Genomic DNA, 17,837 nt, shown 5'->3' with positions numbered 1-17,837 from the left:
GTGATCTTACGCAACTGTAGCAGATACAGGGGCCCAACGGGTCATCCCCCTCATCCATTGAGGATACCTATTTTTACACTGGGGTTTTCCAGCCAGAAAATGTTGCTTGCAAGGAACAGAAATAGTGCATAGTTAAAAGGTAAGGAGGACACAAGGAATCCAATGGAAAACCGTGGGTTCATTCATATAATTGAAAGGAAAGCTCAGCAACTAGGTAATAATAATAATAAACATATATTGAGCACCTAGTATATGTCAGTTGCCATTCAAGAGCTTTACATGTATTAATTCACTTAATCTTTACAACAATACTAAATAAGAGGACATTAGTGTGATGCTAATTTTATACATTAGGACACTGAGACTCGGAGAGGTTAAGTAATGAACCCAAAGTCACACAGCGAGGCAGCGTCTGAGCCATGATTTGAACCCACAAAACCTGGTTTCTGAATCAGGGCTTTTCACGCCTGTGCTGAAAAACAGGAAGTAGGAAGGTAAAATTGAGTGTTCGAGGTAGAAGGAAATAAAGAATGATTGATGTCTTTGGAGACGTGTCACATGTGACGGGCCTAGCTTGGGATGCCTGCCATCTTGTAACTGAGGAAGGAGAGGGTCCCTTATCTGGAAGGCTCCCCAGACTACTTGGAATAAGGGAGAGTCATTTCTCAAAACAAGCCCAACACTGGATTCCACATAAGATTTAATTTGAGGCAACAAACAAAGAAACAAGCACAAAAGAACTCCACGACTAAAAGAAAAAAGAAATTATCACCAGAGACCTCTTATTTGTATGTGAATAAATAAAAAGTTTTAAAAGTTGAAGTTGTCAGTGTTTATTATTATTATAATTATTATTATTATCATTATTAGGCAGCTTTTGCACATAGAAAAATATTTAAGGTTGATTTTTTAAATGTATTAATATGAAAAAAATTTAGAAATCCATTTTGTTCCTTAGGCCTTTGAATTCAACTTACAATTCTCTTTTAACATAGACTATATTTTAACAGTTACTATCAGGGAGTTGCTTATTCAATGTTTAAAGAAACCTAAATAACTTTAAACAATGGACCCAGATAAAACAACTCAATTCATTAAATCTCCTCCAATACTTATACCGATATGATAAACAAAAGCCTTCCTTAAGTATTCAGGGACCTCCCTGGTGGCACAGTAGTTAAGAATCCACCTGCCAATGCAGGGGACACGGGTTCGAGCCCTGGTCCGGGAAGATCCCACATGATGCAGAGCAACTAAGCCCGTGTACCACATCTACTGAGCCTGCGCTCTAGAGCCTGCGAGCCACAACTACTGAGCCCGTGTGCCACAACTACTGAAGCCCGCGTGCCTAGAGCCCGTGCTCCACAACAAGAGAAGCCACCGCAATGAGAAGCCCGCGCACCACAATGAAGAGTAGCCTCTGCTCGCCGCACCTAAAGAAAGCCCACACAGCAATGAAGACCCAACACAGCCAAAAATAAATAAATAAATAAATTTTAAAAAAAACCTTCCTTAAGTATTCAAAACATCTAGTGAAACAATAAACTTAAAATCAAGTTTAAAGACTCTTAGATTCTTCTAAACAATCAAACATGGCAAATTTTCCTTCTTTAAATTTTCCAATAAAAATTTACAAGTCTAAATTAAACTGCTGCTTGGTTACATTTTAAAGTGGCGTCATCAAGCTAATCTGTCTCTAATATGTCAAAAATATTTTTTATTACACCACATACTTCAAATACCAAACATGTGCTGATTTTCCCACAATTATTATTTCTGTGATTTACTTCCCCATCACTCGGTGTATTTCTACGCTTTCCCAGGGCAAAAAAATGTTTAGCACTAGGAGAATAAACAAGTTGTTATAACATATAAGTAAGTACCATCCTAAACTTAGGAGCTTATCAGCCAGAGTTTTCTGGCCAGAACCCAGGATCTGAGATGCAAAGACAACTTTTTTCTTCATAACAATTGGCATGTTCAGTCTTTTTTGGTTACTATGGCAACAAGCAACTCTAAGTCCATGCTTTGCACATGGTTCTGCACTCCTGGCCCAGGTCAAAATTGAGTGATCTAACCCCTTTTAACCCTGCAGCACAGACTGCTCATTGTCCCCACATAGCCACTTCTTTCAGCATACATTCCCAGGATAAAGACTACATTACCAGCATCCCTTGTAGCTAGGCAGCTGGGAGTGGCCTGGGGGATGAGATGTAAGCAGATATTGGTGTGGGCAGTCTGTTGGAGATGTCCTGAAAGGTAAAGGACATGCTCTTATCTCTTTCTAAATGCCTGGAATAAAGATTTGATGGCTGGAGCTGCAGCAGCCAATTTGAACTAGGAAGTAAGCTTATGGACGGATGGTAGGCTCTATTGAGGAACAAGATAGATGAAGCCTGAGTCCCTGAAACAATAGAATGCCATATCAGCCTTCCTATCAGGACTTGTAAAAGAGAATTAACTTCTATCGGATTCAGCTACTGTTATTTCAGGTTTTCTGCAGCCCAACCTCATCCTAACCGCTACAGATACTATCATCTGATTTGCATAGATGAGATTCTGAATCTTTCCTCCATCAACAAGATTTTTTACCAGTTAGCTATTTTACTGCCTGATGGAATTCCACCCTCTCCCAGGTCTGGCTATGGACCACAGTCCTAAGGCACCCTAATGACTTAAATAATTTTACCAAATTGGCAGCCCAAATTACTAGCAGATGTCACGTCTCTTAAAACTGATGCCATAGCTCCCAACACAATCTTAAGGTAGATATAGCTGCCTCCAGAATCATTAAGTGCAGATTATTAAGTGCAAGAAGCTAATATTAATTTATATTTTATGAGTTTGCAGTTCAAAATATATGTCAACATCAAAATACTTAGTACATTGATACACATAAAAATAGCAATAGCTAAACTTACTATACTTACTATGTGCATGGTGTATTTAATAATTATCTTCTTTAACCTTCCCAACAATCTGAGAGGGTTGATCCTATCATTATCCTTATTTTAGACACAAGCAAGCTGAAGCTAAATGTTTTGCCCAAGTTCATACATGCAGCTCCACCCTATAAACCACTGAGTTATAGAGGTACTCCAGCCCTTGTGCATTCTCTGTATTGTTTTAATTACCAAAAGAGGGGGGAAAAAAGATGTTTGCAGATTTAGTCTCAAGGAAAGTTAACCTATTAAACTATCAAAAATACAGAGAAATAATTTCAGGGCCTCTTTTTTTATTTCTCAATAACATATATTGATGCCATCTTCATTCTTTTAAAACATGGAACACTTATATCCCAAATTTGAATATTTGGCTTGGTTTCAACTGGGAAAAATCACTCACTCTCCTTTGGGGGAAAAAATAGGCAAACTCAAATTTTGAAGGCCACCACCATGGGAATGTATTTTAAAAAAGGAAGAAGTACAAGGCTTTCTTCCCTCAGAGAGAAGCTGCTGGCCCGGCAGAGCCCAGATACTGGGCAACTCTTAAACTGTGTGACTTTCTATTCTCATTTATAAAACATCTGCAGGAACATTGACAAGTATCATATGCATTCGAAAGATACTTAAATGAATAATGGTCATCATTTATTGAATACTTAGTAAGTATCTGGCAGTGAAACAGTAATTTTTTATATATAATCTTTCTCCTTAAAAGGTCTCTGAGAGGCACGTACCACATGCCCATTCTGCAGATGGAAACTAGAAGGCTCAGAAAGCGTGAATCATCTGACAAGCAGCTTCAGCACACATATCGGAGTCCAGAGCCCTGCACCTCTATGCTCAGCTGCTTCCTTTAGCAAGCAGGGCTACATTTCACCCTTCTCGGTCTGTTCTTTCACTCAGTTTCCCAGGGTAAGGTGCTGGTTTTTAAATGTCATAAAACCATGATATAGAACATTTTTGATCCCTAAAGAGCCCCACAATTTCTTTTCAAGAATGACATGTTAACCCTGGGGTCTTGGACAGCCTTCAAATCCAGTAATTGCATTCTGCCTGTTTTGATTTTACTCCGAAGTAAAATCATTGAAAAGTATCATAGAACAAAGGTTCGTGGTTGCATGGACCCTTAGAGATCGCCTAAGCCAGTGGTTTCAATCCTGGGAAGGGTTTGCCCAAACGGCAACCCAATGGGAAGCACAGGTACGACGGTTTAAACCACCTTTGTCGACTCCCTATCTTACCCCTTCTTGGGCTTCTCTTTTGAAGTACCTTTCATAATGGTAATCAGTCACTGATTGTGTCATATCCCCAGTATCCAGCCCAGGGCCCAGCCTACAGCAAACATTCGTGAAACGGATCAATGCAGACGGAGACCCAATGTGGAACCCCTTAGGTCCCCTACAGCACAGTTTGAGAAACCCTCCCTACTGTCTGGACAGGCTTGTGACCGCTTCAAGGCTCAGAGAATAGAGCATGAAGAATGATGCTATGTTAGTTCAGAAGCTAGGTCATAAAAGGCATGCAGCTTCTACCTGGTTCTCCTGGGATGCTCCCTCTCACAACCCAGGGGGTAAAAAATTGGACTCTGTGGCAAAGACAACAAAAGAAAAAATACCCTTAGGATTTGGATACCAAAAAATACCCCTTAAATGTTAAAAGGGAACAGAAACCAGATATACCCCCTTAGAGTAACAGCTCCTAATAACATACACAACACTCCTCCAGAAACAGCATGCCATAAGCATGTCCCTTCTTATCAAGGGGTGGGTTGAAGATATGTTCCACTGATCCACCTCTGGTGAAGTGGCATCAGTGCATTTACAACAAAGGAACACCCTGCCCACAGGCACCGCTATCTCTAAATATGCGGGTACTCCTAGGCCCTATAAAATATGTAGATCCTCCAAATGCTCCGCGCCTATTCCCATGGTGGCCCCTACATCCTAAAAAAATTTTTTTTAAATTCCCACTGATGCTAGCATGTATGGTATCCACAACCAGGTCGAGTTTCTAAAGCAGCCAACCTCCCCCTCCTCAAGGCCAGGTGGACACATTCTGTTTTTCACTTGTGCAATCAGTTGGCCTGGCCGCCATCTTTTTTCCCTCCATTGGTCTGGAAAACATTATCACACATACGAACCCTCTTACTAAATTCACCCAAAAGCCTTAAGTTATAGCCAACAAAGCCTGCCCTTACCAAACATTAACATCTCTCTGATAAAAAAAGCAGTCCTCCCAAATAACATGGCCTTAAACATTATTATTGCCTCCCAAAGAGACACCTAGGCTATTATCCAACAAAATAATATATGTTCATACCTGATAAGTCTACCAATATATCATCTTTATTAAGTCACAGAGAAACACAAATAAATGCCCTCAATGATCCTATCCCCAGCCTAAAAAAAATGGCTCAGATCATGGGGCACTTCATTAAAAAAAAAAAAAAAAGTTACTTATTTTAAAAATCATTATCTTAACTGTGCTTTTTTTTTTTTACATGTACCTTTATTACTGCTGTAGTATCTGCTTCCAGGACAGCCAGGCAGCCACCAAACAGTCCACTTTCATGCCAGCAAAACTCATTGCTGACCGCTCAGGGCATATTACAAAAAAAAAAAAAAAAAAGAAAGGAAACATATAAAATTGTAAAAACCGGTCACAGAAAAGAAAATGTTGGAGGAGGTCATCAAGAGGACATGAACTTGGGTTGACCCCTGAGCTGGACCCAGGCAGTTGGAGGCTCCTCCCCCTCCCCGTCCTTGGGATGAACTCTGCCCGTCATGCCAACAGTGGGATCTGTTTTCAAGGACGTAGCCTTGAGAGAGCATGTGTGGTTGAGGCCCTCTGGATGGTGTATGTCACTGAGCCCCTTTAAGGCCTCTCTGTAAACTCAAGATTCTGACTGGCAGGTGCAGAAATCTACTGGTCTTGTTGCCCAAAACAAACTTCGTAAGTTTCCATACTTATTAAACCTGCCACCTACCAATCTGGTGTGTCTGCTTCTCTCTTTGGTCTCTTCTTGCCTCCACCTATGGGGCTGGTTTCATATTTCACCCAAAAAGCTCCTGAGGTTGCAAACCAACAACCTGTTTGTGATCTCACTATACTCACTTGTTAGTTTATCACGGTGCTACCCAAATGTGGTGAATAACCAGCCACCATCAGTCTCCTGCAAACTGTGGGCTCCTTGGGGGCTGGAACTATGTCCACCTCCTTGTCCCTAGCACTTGGCACAGTATCTGACACTTAGTAGGTGCTCAATAAATTTGTGTTGGATGAATGAAGGATTGCACCTTTTCTCCAGGACTTTTCCATCTTATTGGAAACGTAGCTTAATATGCAAATAAACTACAAAGCTACAAGGAATAAAAGATTCTAAGAAAGACACAGGATTTCATAAAGGGAAGAGACAAAAGCTACACAGGGGATGACAGTAACGGTTTCATGTGGGGACAGTGAGACAGCTGGGGTCAGGCTAATGGAGAGCCTTCAAGGGCACCGACTGTCCATATGCAGAGCCTGGTGGTGCGTTTTCTAGGACTGGTGATGTGTGAGACCACAGGTATGACAGGCATGGCAGGACACTCTATTTACCTATTAGTGGGTTTTGTCCCCTTTGTGTTCCTATTTTCCCCATTTCAAACCAGGCCTTGGATGTTTCTTTGCCTCAAAGACTTTTGCCAAAGGGAAAATTAGAAGTAGGAATTCTTTGAAATCCTGTTTCAATCCATGTACAAAGGAAAAGTAGAGAGGAGTGTACTTCTGAGAACACCAGGAGGGAAAGTGACAAAAAGGATCTCTGAGGCTGGAGGTCAGCTGGAGGTCTGCAGAGGGGAGCCACCACTCAAGGGCAGCACCCTGAAGAGGGGTGAGCAGGAAAGTCAAGTGTCCCTGGAATTGTGGGTTGAATAGTGTCCTCTAAAATTCATGTTCCCCTGGGAACCTCAGAATGTGACCTTATTTGGAAATAGGGTCTTTGCCCATGTAATTAATTAAATAAATTAAGATGTGGTTATACTGGATTAGGGTGGGCCCCCTAAATCCTGGTGTCCCTACAAGAGGAGAAGATACATACAGACACACAGACACACACACACACAGACACACACAGACTCATACAGACACATACACATAGCTATATGAAGATAGACTCAGAGATCAAAGTGATGCTTCCACAAGCCAAGGAAGGCCAAGGACCGCCAGAAGCCACCAGAAGCTGAGAGAGAGACAGGAGACATTCTCTCAGAGCTTCCAAAAGGAACCAATCCTCCTGACACCTTCATTTCAGACTTCTGGCTTCCTGAACTGTGAGAAAATAAATTTCTGCTGTTTTTGGCCACCCGGTTTGTGGCAGTTTGTACTGGCAGCCCTAGGAAACTAACACATCCAGGAAGCCTGGACCACATGACAGGGGTGTTTAGGAGCCATTGTCCTTTATGGGTTGGGCAGCCTAGACCAGCAGGAGGCTGTGCTGATATAGTGAATGCTGCTAAGAAGCAGAGTTCCCTCGTACCAGGCCCTGTGTTAGAACTCTGGACCTTTGTATACTTCAGGGGTTGAAGAGTCCTGTGATGGATATTAGGGAAATCTTTACCAGCCCAGCAACAGGGAGATCTATGCTGATTTCAAGGACACAAAAACGTGTAATTTAACCAGAGCTTTGGGGCTGAGTCATGTTTGCTATATAGGGATCACAAAGAGGAAGAGTGGAAGGAAACAAGTGAGAAACATACATTGGGACCATATCAAGGAAGACCTTAACTGTTAGGCTCAGAAATTTGGATTTACTTCCCAAGGCAATGGGAGCCATTGAAGTTTTAAGGGTTGAAAGCTTGGAAGTGACTTGGGGGAATGACTTTCTTGAAGGGGGACTTCAGGAAAATCACTCTGGCTGTAGTTTTATATAGGTTATCAAGTGTCTGGCTACAAGTAACAGAACCATGACCTAAAGTGGCTTAAACAAAATAACTGTATTGGCTCATACAAAAGAAAGGCTAGAATGTAGGCTTCAGGTACAGTGTGATCTGGGCTCTGGATCTACTTAGTTTCAATATGGCTTCCCTCAGGGGCATAAGATGTCTTCCAGAGAAACTGAAATAAAAATACTTCCTTGTTGATATCCAGCTGGAAATAAAGAGTAGTTTCCCAAGGCATACTTTTAAGAACTTCTTTCCTAGAAGACCCAAGTATATTTCTATCTTGTTGATCCAAACAGGGGTTAAATCTACTTATTCCTGAGCCAATTTCTGGCAAAGAGATTAGGGGAGTCATGATTGGACAAGACTAATGAGCTGCCTTAGCTGTTGGATCTAATATATGTGAGCAGTGTAGTGTATGGCTCTGTTTACTACCGCTGACTCAAATGCCTAGAGGTTTTCAGGGTTGGAAGGGGACTGAAGACTCATGGGTCCTACGTTCCCTGCAATGCAAAATCTCCTGTAAAGGTCTCCATCCACATATTTATTTTTGAGGTGGGTACATGCTGCCTGAGCAGCCTATTCACAGTTGGATTGTTGACCTATAACAGAATGAGACCTGTCAGTCAGATTCCTCTCCTGGAAAAACTAAAACTTGGAGTGGATGAACAGTTGCCACGATGTAGAGGGGCTGGGGCCATAAGCATACAGAAAAGTTTTAGGGCAATGCCAGGACTTAAAACAGGGAATGCCTATAGGCGAGGAGAGAGCAGAGAGACAGGGAAGGGAGAGAAAGAGAAAGACAGAGAGGGCCACAGAGACAGGCTGTCATTCTCCTTCTGGGTCCCCACTTTTAGTCAGTCTGTACAGCCCTACATCACTTTTTTTTTAATCTAAGGAAAGTTGGGCCAGGTCCTCACAGCCTCAAGAACCCAAAGTAAAACACTGCCCAAAACCAAACACCAAGTACCCAGCAGCTCTGAACTCACCTTTGACAAGCAAGGCAGCTCTTTTCTTTTCTGCGCAATCACCCAGATGGCATCAGAACCCATTAGGATCTTTCCACTCTGATGCACCAAGAAAGGGGATGGGGAAAGAATGAAATCAATTTCCTTAACCATCATTACTAAGAGCTTTGCTGTTGCTCTGAAGACATTGTGGGGCTGGGTGGGGTGATGGTGAGCATTAAATCAACATCAGGGCTCCCAGGGAACTCACTGTGCAGTCACTCCAGTCATGACTGTTACCAGCTGGCTGTGTTGGGAGACACACTGGGGGTGAGAAGGAGGAATGTTCACAGACACACAATCCTGACACATAGCCCCAGATCTGGGCTCCTGGAAACTGGCCAGGGTATCAGAAGTGCTTTCATAAAATGTCACAACTCTAGGAAAGAGGCCTTCTGTGCTACCTGGTAAGAAATACATTGTAAAAATAAAGGAAGTGGGGCTAGAAAAAGCCTTCTCAGGTTAACCCATCAGAGACTAGGAAAAGATGCGTCTGATGTACATCTTTTTATATCAATAAGCTGATGATTTATGCTTGTTTCACCAGAGTTGCTTAATAAGAAATTTCCATCTCACTGTACAGTCATCTAGGGGAACTGCCAAGAACCCAGGGGTGAAACTGAGAGCCGACTTTGATTCTTGGCTGCAAAGCAGAACAACAGCTGGATGATCTGGGGCCACTTACTTGCCCAATCTGACCTCTCTCCTGCTAGGATATAATAGGATAGTCTTAATGACGGAAGCATTTTCTATTTTGCAAAGTGTTTTCCTGTACATTATACTATTTGATCCTTGCAATAAACAACATGTCTTTATTAATTCATCCAGGAAGTCTTTATTGAGCATCTAGCGTGTAACTGGTATGAGATGGGGACTGCAGTCAGCAGGGAGCAAAACACAACGCATTTCCTGCCCCCAGCAAGCTGAATCAAATCAGAAGGCAAACGCCACCAATTATATAATCAGGAAAATCAACAGGGCACTGCAGGCAGTTGTCCCTGTGAAGACAGCAAGATGACCACTCTTACATTTTGGATACTTGGACCTGGTTGATGTTCCAAGCCAGGCCCCCAGGTGCTGAGTCTGAGAGGTCCATGTCAGAAGGTTCCCATGGCTGGAAGATGCTGCCGCTGCAGAGAACAAGAGTTGATGTTCCTAGGAACCCTCTCTGCTCCCCTCGTCCCATACACTGAAGCATTTTGGGGAATGCCAAGTGCAGTGGACGCCCTGGCTCACATCTCAGAAAGTGCAAAGCCCACATGATGCTTCCAGGCAGGCCAGAAGGTTCACCTCCACCCCCCTCTAGAACTGAAACAAAAACCAGTAGGTTCAGGCAAGAGGTCTCAGATCACGAAATACCCAAAACTTTTCTCGCAAACTCATGGAAGGCAGGAAACTTAGCCAGGCAGCAGGGCCCGGGTGCAGCTTGGCAGGGCTACTGCTCCTTGGAGAACTCTTGCAGATCCGTATGCTTTCTGTTTCAGCTTCCCCGCACCGCCCCCCCCCACCCTTGCCCTATTCTATTCCTCTTTTCCTTCCCCTTCTAGTAGGGAATTTTCTCACTCTCTCCCCTGCCCCTTTTAATCGTTATCTCTACTACTGCTCTGACTATCTCTCTTTTTCTCCTTCAACTCCCAGAAATCTTCTGCATACCACCACCCCATTCCCTAGGGCAGGCCTCCCCCAGCTGTGGGCAGGGACCTGGTGGCGGAGAAATCCACCATTGACTCAACACACTTTTATTGAGCATTTACTATATGCTAAGTAGAGTTTTTAATGTTGGACATATATAAATTCACTTAATCATCACAGCAACTTTGTGAGATGGACAGTATGAAGCCCATTTGCACAGATGAAGAAACTGAGGCACAGAGCTAGTAGGCTTAGGGATTCTGAAACTAGCCTAATTTTGTTGCAGGAAGGGGGACCCCTTGCAGGACCCGAGAGTGGGCTCTTAGTCTAGCACTTGGAGATGAACTGTCCGAGGAGACACACGTGCTGACAAAGCAAGAGACTTTATCAGGAAGGGGCGCCCGGGTGGAGAGCAGGAGGGTCAGGGATCCCAGGAGGACGGCTCTGCCACGTGGCTCGCAGTCTCGGGTTTTATGCTGATCGGGTTAGTTTCCGGGTTGTCTCTGGCCAATCATTCTGATTCAGGGTCCTTCCTGGTGGTGCGGGCATCGCTCAGCCAAGATGGATTCCAGCGAGGAGGATTCTGGGAGGTTGGTAGGCCATGTGGACTGGCATCTCCTTTAGACCTTTCCTGGATTCCGGATGTTGGTGGCTTGTTAGTTCTGTGTTCCTTACCAGGACCTCCTGTGGTAGAACAACTCATGCAGACTGTTACTGTCTTTGCCTGGCCAGGGCTGGTGCTTTCAGTGTTTCCCCTAACGATTTCACACATCCAGGGAGTGTCAGGTTTGAACCAAGAAGTCGGGTCCAGCTGGTCCTGGTCTGAAGCACACACTACACATCCCTCTGATGAAGAGCTAAGGAGCTTTCTCCGACTCCACTGCAGAAAGCTGACCTCTCCGACTGGGGCAAGGGAAGCTGAACGAATTAACTGACCCCTAGGCCAAGCTGTGCCTTTTTCCTGTTAGCATTCCTCAGGAAAATTGTGAAACAGGACAAATCCCAATAAGGGGATAAGAACTGTAAAACCAGATTTTTTGGTAACGCCTCTTAAATCGTGTGTCCTGCACGTAGCCTTAGGACTGGCAATCTGCCATTGAGCAAGACGCCTCCAGCGCCCACACTTCCCTGTAAAGAAGGGCAAAAACCGCTCAAACCTGACCCCGAAAGGGGGCCCGGTCCTCGGGGACCCGGTCCTCGAAGCCCCAGCCCCAGGTCGCTCTGGGGCTGGCTCCTGCCTGAGGTCCAGCTGCCGGCTGCCGAGAGCTTGACCTGCTCTGGATCACGCTGCAGCCTCCGCATTTGGGAGGTAAAAAACACCGGCGGGCAGGAGGGCCAAGGCGGGGGCCGGGCCGCGGTGGCGCCTCCGCGGCTCTTATCTGTGCCCCCGCCCGAGCCTCACCGGCTCCCTAGCCCCGCTCCTCCCCTCCCTCTCCCTAAATCCCACGGCGAGTCCCGCGCCCTTAGAGGAAGGGGGTGGCTTTGCACAGCCGCCAGCAGGGGGGATCGGCCTCTTCTCGCTACCAGGCACCCGACTCGGGCTCTTCTGAGCACCGCCACGTCCTCTCGCAGGGCGCCGTCACCTCCTCCGCGGGGATGATCCCCCGGCCCCCCTGGCCTCTCTTCCCCAGCCTTCCCACCCTGAAGGCGGCGGCCCCGGCGCGAAGTGTCGCCGAGCCGTCCCCGCAGAGCCCCTCTCGGGGCGGCGACCCGGTCCCCGCACCCGAGCCGACAGCAGTCCACGTGGCTCGGAGCTCTATATTCGGCTCGCAGGCAGCCCAAAGCGAGTGGAAACCCGACCGCGTCCGGATGGAGGGAGTGACGCCGGGGAGAGCGCCGGGCCGCGAGGGGCGGGCGCTGGGCGGAGGAAGGGGAGGGCCGCGCGCAGGAGAGGCGCCCGCCCGGCTCCGGCGCGCGCCCCGGCTCCTGGCGGCGGCCGGCCCCTCCCCGGCCCGCCCGCCTCCCCCTTCCGTTACACCCGGGGGAAGGTGTTCCCGAGACCACTCCCATCCTCACCCCGCCTCCCCGCTTTCCCGGCTCCAGCCTCCGGCGGCGGAGCTCCACTATGCCAGACAGTTTCGACACTTTGCAAAGACAAAGACCAGAGGGAGGAAGACGAGGAGGACGAGGAAGAAGAGGAGGAGGAGAGAGAGGAGAAAGGGGCGATGTGAGCTGGGAAGGGGGCGAGTGTTCGGGACACCCCCTTATGATTCTCCTCTGAATCCCCTCATCCCCCGAAGCCCAGGAAACTTTCGCGTGTCTCCGGCCGCGGTGAGTGAGCGCGCGGAGCCGGGGGTGCGCGGGGGGCTGCATCCACCGGAGTTGGGGCTCCGGCAGTTTCGCTTGTGTTCTCCGAGTGGAGGGGCGATTGTCCGCACCCGGGGACAGAAGTGGTGGAGAAGGATCCAGGAGGGTGTGACAGGAGGGTGGAAGTGGGTTGAAGACCTCAGGTGCCGGGAGGGAGGAAGGCAAATGTAGGGAGATCCCTTCCTTAGCAGCGGTGTCGCCGGGGTCTTTGGGAGAGGAAGGAGGTCGCAGAAGAGGGTCGGGCTCAGGGGTTTACAGCCGTTTCAAAAGCAGCTGCTGGGTGCTCAACGGGGAGCCTACACCGGGTCTGGGGCAGCGGTCCCGGGGGTGGCCCCAGTGACATTGCACTCGGCGGCGCTGGGCTGGCATCTCCCCGGTGGGGGCCGCCGAAAGGCGGAGTGGCCAGCGGGGTCGCTCTCCGGCGCTTTAGAGCGGAACCAGGGGTGCTGGGGCGCGCGGAGGCCGCCCAGTGATCCGGTCGGGCGGCCGAGGGATGGTATCCGGATCGTGCTTCCAAATCCGCTGCGAGCAGGCGCAGATCGAGGAGGTGGCCATCGCCCCCGGGGACACCGCAGGCCCGCATTGCTCCGGATACGGTGGAGAGGTTGGCACCCGGGACAGGACGGCTGGACGTGGCGTGGTGGACAGGGTGGGCGAAGGGGAGCGTGGCGGGGGTGGTGCCCGTGGCGACTCGAAACTCTGGGTCCGCCCCAGTCCCGGTAGGCGCCGCAGCTGCCGCGAAATAATCTGACAAAAGTTAGCAACTTGTCTGCGTCTCGGGTGTGTGACCCGCGCGGCGCAGGGGCCGCTCCTTGGGAGAGCGCAGGAGCGGGAAGCGGTGCCACCGGGGCATAGCGCCCTGATGGAGGTACAACCTGATTCGGAATCGGGACAGGGGCGCAACTTCTAGCTCCTCCTTTCACTAAGCGAGAGTGTGTTTGAACTTGACCTTGCGGGAGGAAGCGCGACTGAACTTGACGTGGGGATTGAGGCTGCTCCCCAGCTGGGCGCCTTCGCTGTATCCCGCGGCCTGGTCTCCTGGGAAGGGTGTTGGGATTATCTGGGTTCTGCTTTTACGCCGGAGACCTGAGTCTCTGCTCCCTCCTACGCGAGGGTCCCAAACCGCACCTTCCACGCTCGGGGCTTGGTGGGGTCGCTGGACTAGCGGACACGTGCCCGCTCAGAAGTCTGCGAGTGGTTGGGGGCTGGGCGGGTTCTGCGTGTCCCACAGAGGGAGACAGCCTTGACCCTGAGGGCAGTGACCTCCTCGCTGCGTCGTCGCCGCATCAGGCATCCGCCGGGCTTTCACGTGCCCACGTCCGGCTCATCCCCCTCCCGGGTCCCACGCCACGCGGATTTGTGCAGAGATGGTTCCCCAGGGAGACAGCGAGCACCCGCTCCCGCTCTGCGGCTGTGTGCCTGTGTGCGCGTGTGTGCGTGTGCGTGTGTGTGTGTTGAGGTGGAGGGGGGGCGGTACTCGCCAGCGGGGAAAATGATGTCGGCGGGGAACAAGGTTGTACAGCCGTAGCGCCTGACACACAGTGGGTACGTACGAAGGCTGTCTGAAAAGGCCTCTCCGAGGGAAGGCGCTGGCAGAGGCCGGGACGTACCTTGCCTCTTTCTCCCCACGTTTACTATTCATTTCGCATCCATCTACCCAGCCCAGCGCTTTTGGCTTCTAGACGTACCTTGCGTACCCACTACGTGCTGGTCTCAAAGGTGGGTTCTTCTTAGACGCTGAGGCGAAGCCGCCAGGTTTTCTTTCCCAGGAGCTGCGGGAGAGCGTTCCCGGCGTTCGGAAAAGGCAAGGTGCACTGCCCCCTGCCGACTACTCTGGAGATTGCCTCTTGGTTCCTACTGGAAGGGGCGCGGCGGCAGGGTGCCTGGGGTCGCGCCCTGCACCTCTGGTTCCTACCCCCAAACACCATGGCCCGGCCTTTTTCTGAAATCCTGCGGTTAGCTGAAAAGACCGACCTGATTCACCATAACATGCCCCGATCTGGGTGCGGAGTGGGGGTAAAATGGGGTCATTGCTCTTACCTTACAAATATGTTACCCAAGATAAACATTACGTGTAATTGAGTGAGTGTGTGTGTATAAATAGATATACATACGTACGTTCACATACTACATATGTGTATGTATATACTCACAGGCCTTGATTTCAAGTCTGGGGGAAAGGAATTTCATCATAAGAAAAATTTATTTTGCTGAATACGTGACCGAATAAGTAGGGGGTCCTTTCCTGACCTTTGAACGATCCCACATGCGTGGGAATATGCTGCCCCTGTGTTGTGCTAGGCCTGCATTTGCTGTCCAGGTCTGCGCTGGGGCAAGGCCAGGGCCTGGGCCTCAGCAGAGTCTTACCTTCACTTCCCTCCGCTGGTGGGGGGTTAGCACCCCCCTGGAGCACTGGGTTTAGAGAAAAAAACAGGAAATGTTGCCAGAAGTGATGGCAGAGGAATTTCTTTAAGGGCTGAAGATTATGCTCCTGCAAGCTCTATCAGCAGACGGAAGCTGGCTCTTAAGCTGCCTCCTGCTGACCTTAGGACGGTTTCCATTTTGGAGGTACAGGCCGGGCACTCCCCGGCTGGGCTCACCAGCACCTGAAGTCCTGAAGTCGGGGACCTGCCTAGTACTGGTCGTCGGAGCCTTCGGTGCCCCAGCTTTGGTGGGCTGGATCCATCGGTGGGCCGAGTGGAGAGGGTTCCTCGGAGGTCCTGGGGCCTCGCGGGTGCGTGGGACTCTGCGCCAGGTGGGTGTCCCTCTCCTCTCTCCACCACCAGTGCCAGGAACATCACCTGGAGACAAGCTGTCTGCAGCCCCGTAGGAAGGGGCCCCTTAATCTTCTGGTCAATTAACTCTGTCTGAACCCGTTGCTGACTCAAAGGCATTATATTTGGACAGGGGTTTTGCCTTGCAGGATCTAAACCTTAACCCTCTTCTAGGCCCCCTCCCATACCACAAAAAGCAGCCAAGAAAGCAAAAAATAAAATCGACCAGTTATCTTGTCCATACACGGCTTCCCAGTGAGTTCTCCGTATGCATCTGCACACACACAGCCACAGGCCGGTGGAAGAGCTGGCTTGGTCACAAAGAATTATTCTAGAATAAGGCTTCTCTACACTTTGGTCAGTTATGGAACCCTGTGGAACCTCCAGCACTGCCAACCCCCTTGCAGAGCGGAGGATCTGGGTGCTTTCTCCTGCTCAATTTGGTCCCAGGAGCCCAGCCTTGGGCCCCAGCAAGAGCCTGTGTTCTAGCCCCAGGGCCAGCTCTCAATTATGTGACCACTTGACACCCAGACTGTTTCAGGCTCTGGGTCTGTGTCACTCTGAGCAATGAGAGGTGTGGAGCTCTGCTGACATCACCTCGGGGCCATTAGAGCCTTTCTTTATGAAGACAGTGCCCCCCTCCTATGTGCTTTTGCCTCCAGCTCCATCCTCCGAATGCTCCAGGCATCCCTGGCATCACAGACAACCCTAGCCCACCCTATGCCAACTGTGTACCCCCTTTCACTCCTGGAGCCTTGAGAAGCCCACCCTCACTTGGCAAAGTTATTCTCCAGCCATTCTCAGCATTGGGTATGGAGAGAGGGCCCAGAAGTTTCCAGCTCTGCGGTGACATCTGTAAGGACTCTCCAATGATGCATATTGCAAATAGGGACCACAGGGACCTCTCCAGGACCTAGGTGATTCCCACTGTAAGAGCTGAGATGTTCTTAGAAATCATTTTGTTCAACTAACTCTTTCATTTCATGCAAAAATACTGAGGCCCCGTGGGGAGGTCACAGGGGCCTGCAGTGACAGCTGATCTAGACTGCTGGCTGGTCTCAGACTTTAAATAGATGAGCTGTCTGGGCTCCCCCTTCCCCAAGCCCACTCATTTCCAAACACTTATGTCTCTTTTTCATTGTTGGAGACAAATATATCCTTGGAGATGAAGCTAAATCCGGCCTCTGTACCCTGACACTGAATTAACTCTCGGAGACAGAGTTTTGGGTGAAGTAGAAAAGAATAGCTTTATTGCTTTGCCCGGCAAAGGGGGCCACAGCGGGCTAATGCCCTCAAAACTATGTGTCCCAACCTGGAGGGGGTAGTGAGAAGTTTTATGGTAATGGTTCACAGAGGGTGTGATCAGCTGGTGGCCATTCTTCTGACTGGCTGGTGGGGAGGTACATAGGAGTCGGCATCATCAACCTTCCGGTTCCACCTGGTTGGATTGTTTGGGTTGAACCAACATTTATTAGGAACTTATTGTCTCCCAGGCACCATGCAAAGTGCTAGAACTATAGAGATGGAAGGACATGTGGTCAGTCCTTGTCCCCTCCATCCCCACCCCGCCAGAGGTCACGGTGTCATGGAGAGGTGCACGGGGACATGAAGAGTTACTCTACAGTGGGGTTTGCACTAGAGCAGAAATAGGCACTGGCCGAGGCAGGGTTTTGACAGAGAAGAGAAGGGATTCCTCTACCTGGGGGACCCATGGAAGGATTCATTGAGGAGACAACCCACGGGTACCTTGGGGAATTCTTCCAGGCATAAGTCAGACTGCAGGAGAGCAAGAGTATTTTCTTGAATGCATAGAACTGGTATTGAGTCAAAGTGGCGTGTGCCCTGTGTGCGCAAGAAAAATAAAGTAAAATAACAGAATGGCCAGAGGCCTCTTGTGCATGGTTCAGCAGAGGGGAGGGAACTGGGGATTTTAGGGGTTTGGTGCTTTGGCCCCCGGTTCCCGCACTGATCTCCTGTTTGCTTCTGTGGGATTCATCCTTGCTACTCAGCCAGAGTGCAGGTCCGTGGACTCTGCGATCCTCCAAAGGCTCTGGGCTTCAGAGTGATGGTGTGTAAGAATGCCAGTGGCTGCTTTGGCTTTAAAGAGTAAAATTCGAGGGCTTCCCTGGTGGCGCAGTGGTTGAGAGTCTGCCTGCCGATGCAGGGGGACACGGGTTCGTGCCCCGGTCCGGGAAGATCCCACAGGCCGCGGAGTGGCTGGGCCCGTGAGCCATGACCGCTGAGCCTGTGCGT

At 49.2% G+C, this 17,837-nt stretch overlaps 1 protein-coding gene across 1 annotated transcript in view; it reads left to right on the top strand.

The window, feature by feature from the left end:
* The first annotated feature begins 12,512 nt into the window (after positions 1 to 12,512).
* Positions 12,513 to 17,837, top strand: part of ST3GAL1 (ST3 beta-galactoside alpha-2,3-sialyltransferase 1) — an 88,756-nt gene continuing 83,431 nt past the window's right edge. The window contains exon 1 of the mRNA XM_081258383.1: positions 12,513 to 12,774. The gene's annotated coding sequence lies outside the window, so the exon portion shown is untranslated. The remainder of the gene's footprint in view (positions 12,775 to 17,837) is intronic.

The sequence above is a fragment of the Mesoplodon bidens genome (assembly GCF_964165515.1).
Source record: "Mesoplodon bidens genome assembly, chromosome: 16".
In the NCBI taxonomy this organism is placed as follows: domain Eukaryota; kingdom Metazoa; phylum Chordata; class Mammalia; order Artiodactyla; family Ziphiidae; genus Mesoplodon; species Mesoplodon bidens.
Note: the sequence above shows the minus strand (reverse complement) of the source record. Positions and strands in the feature narration are given on the sequence as shown.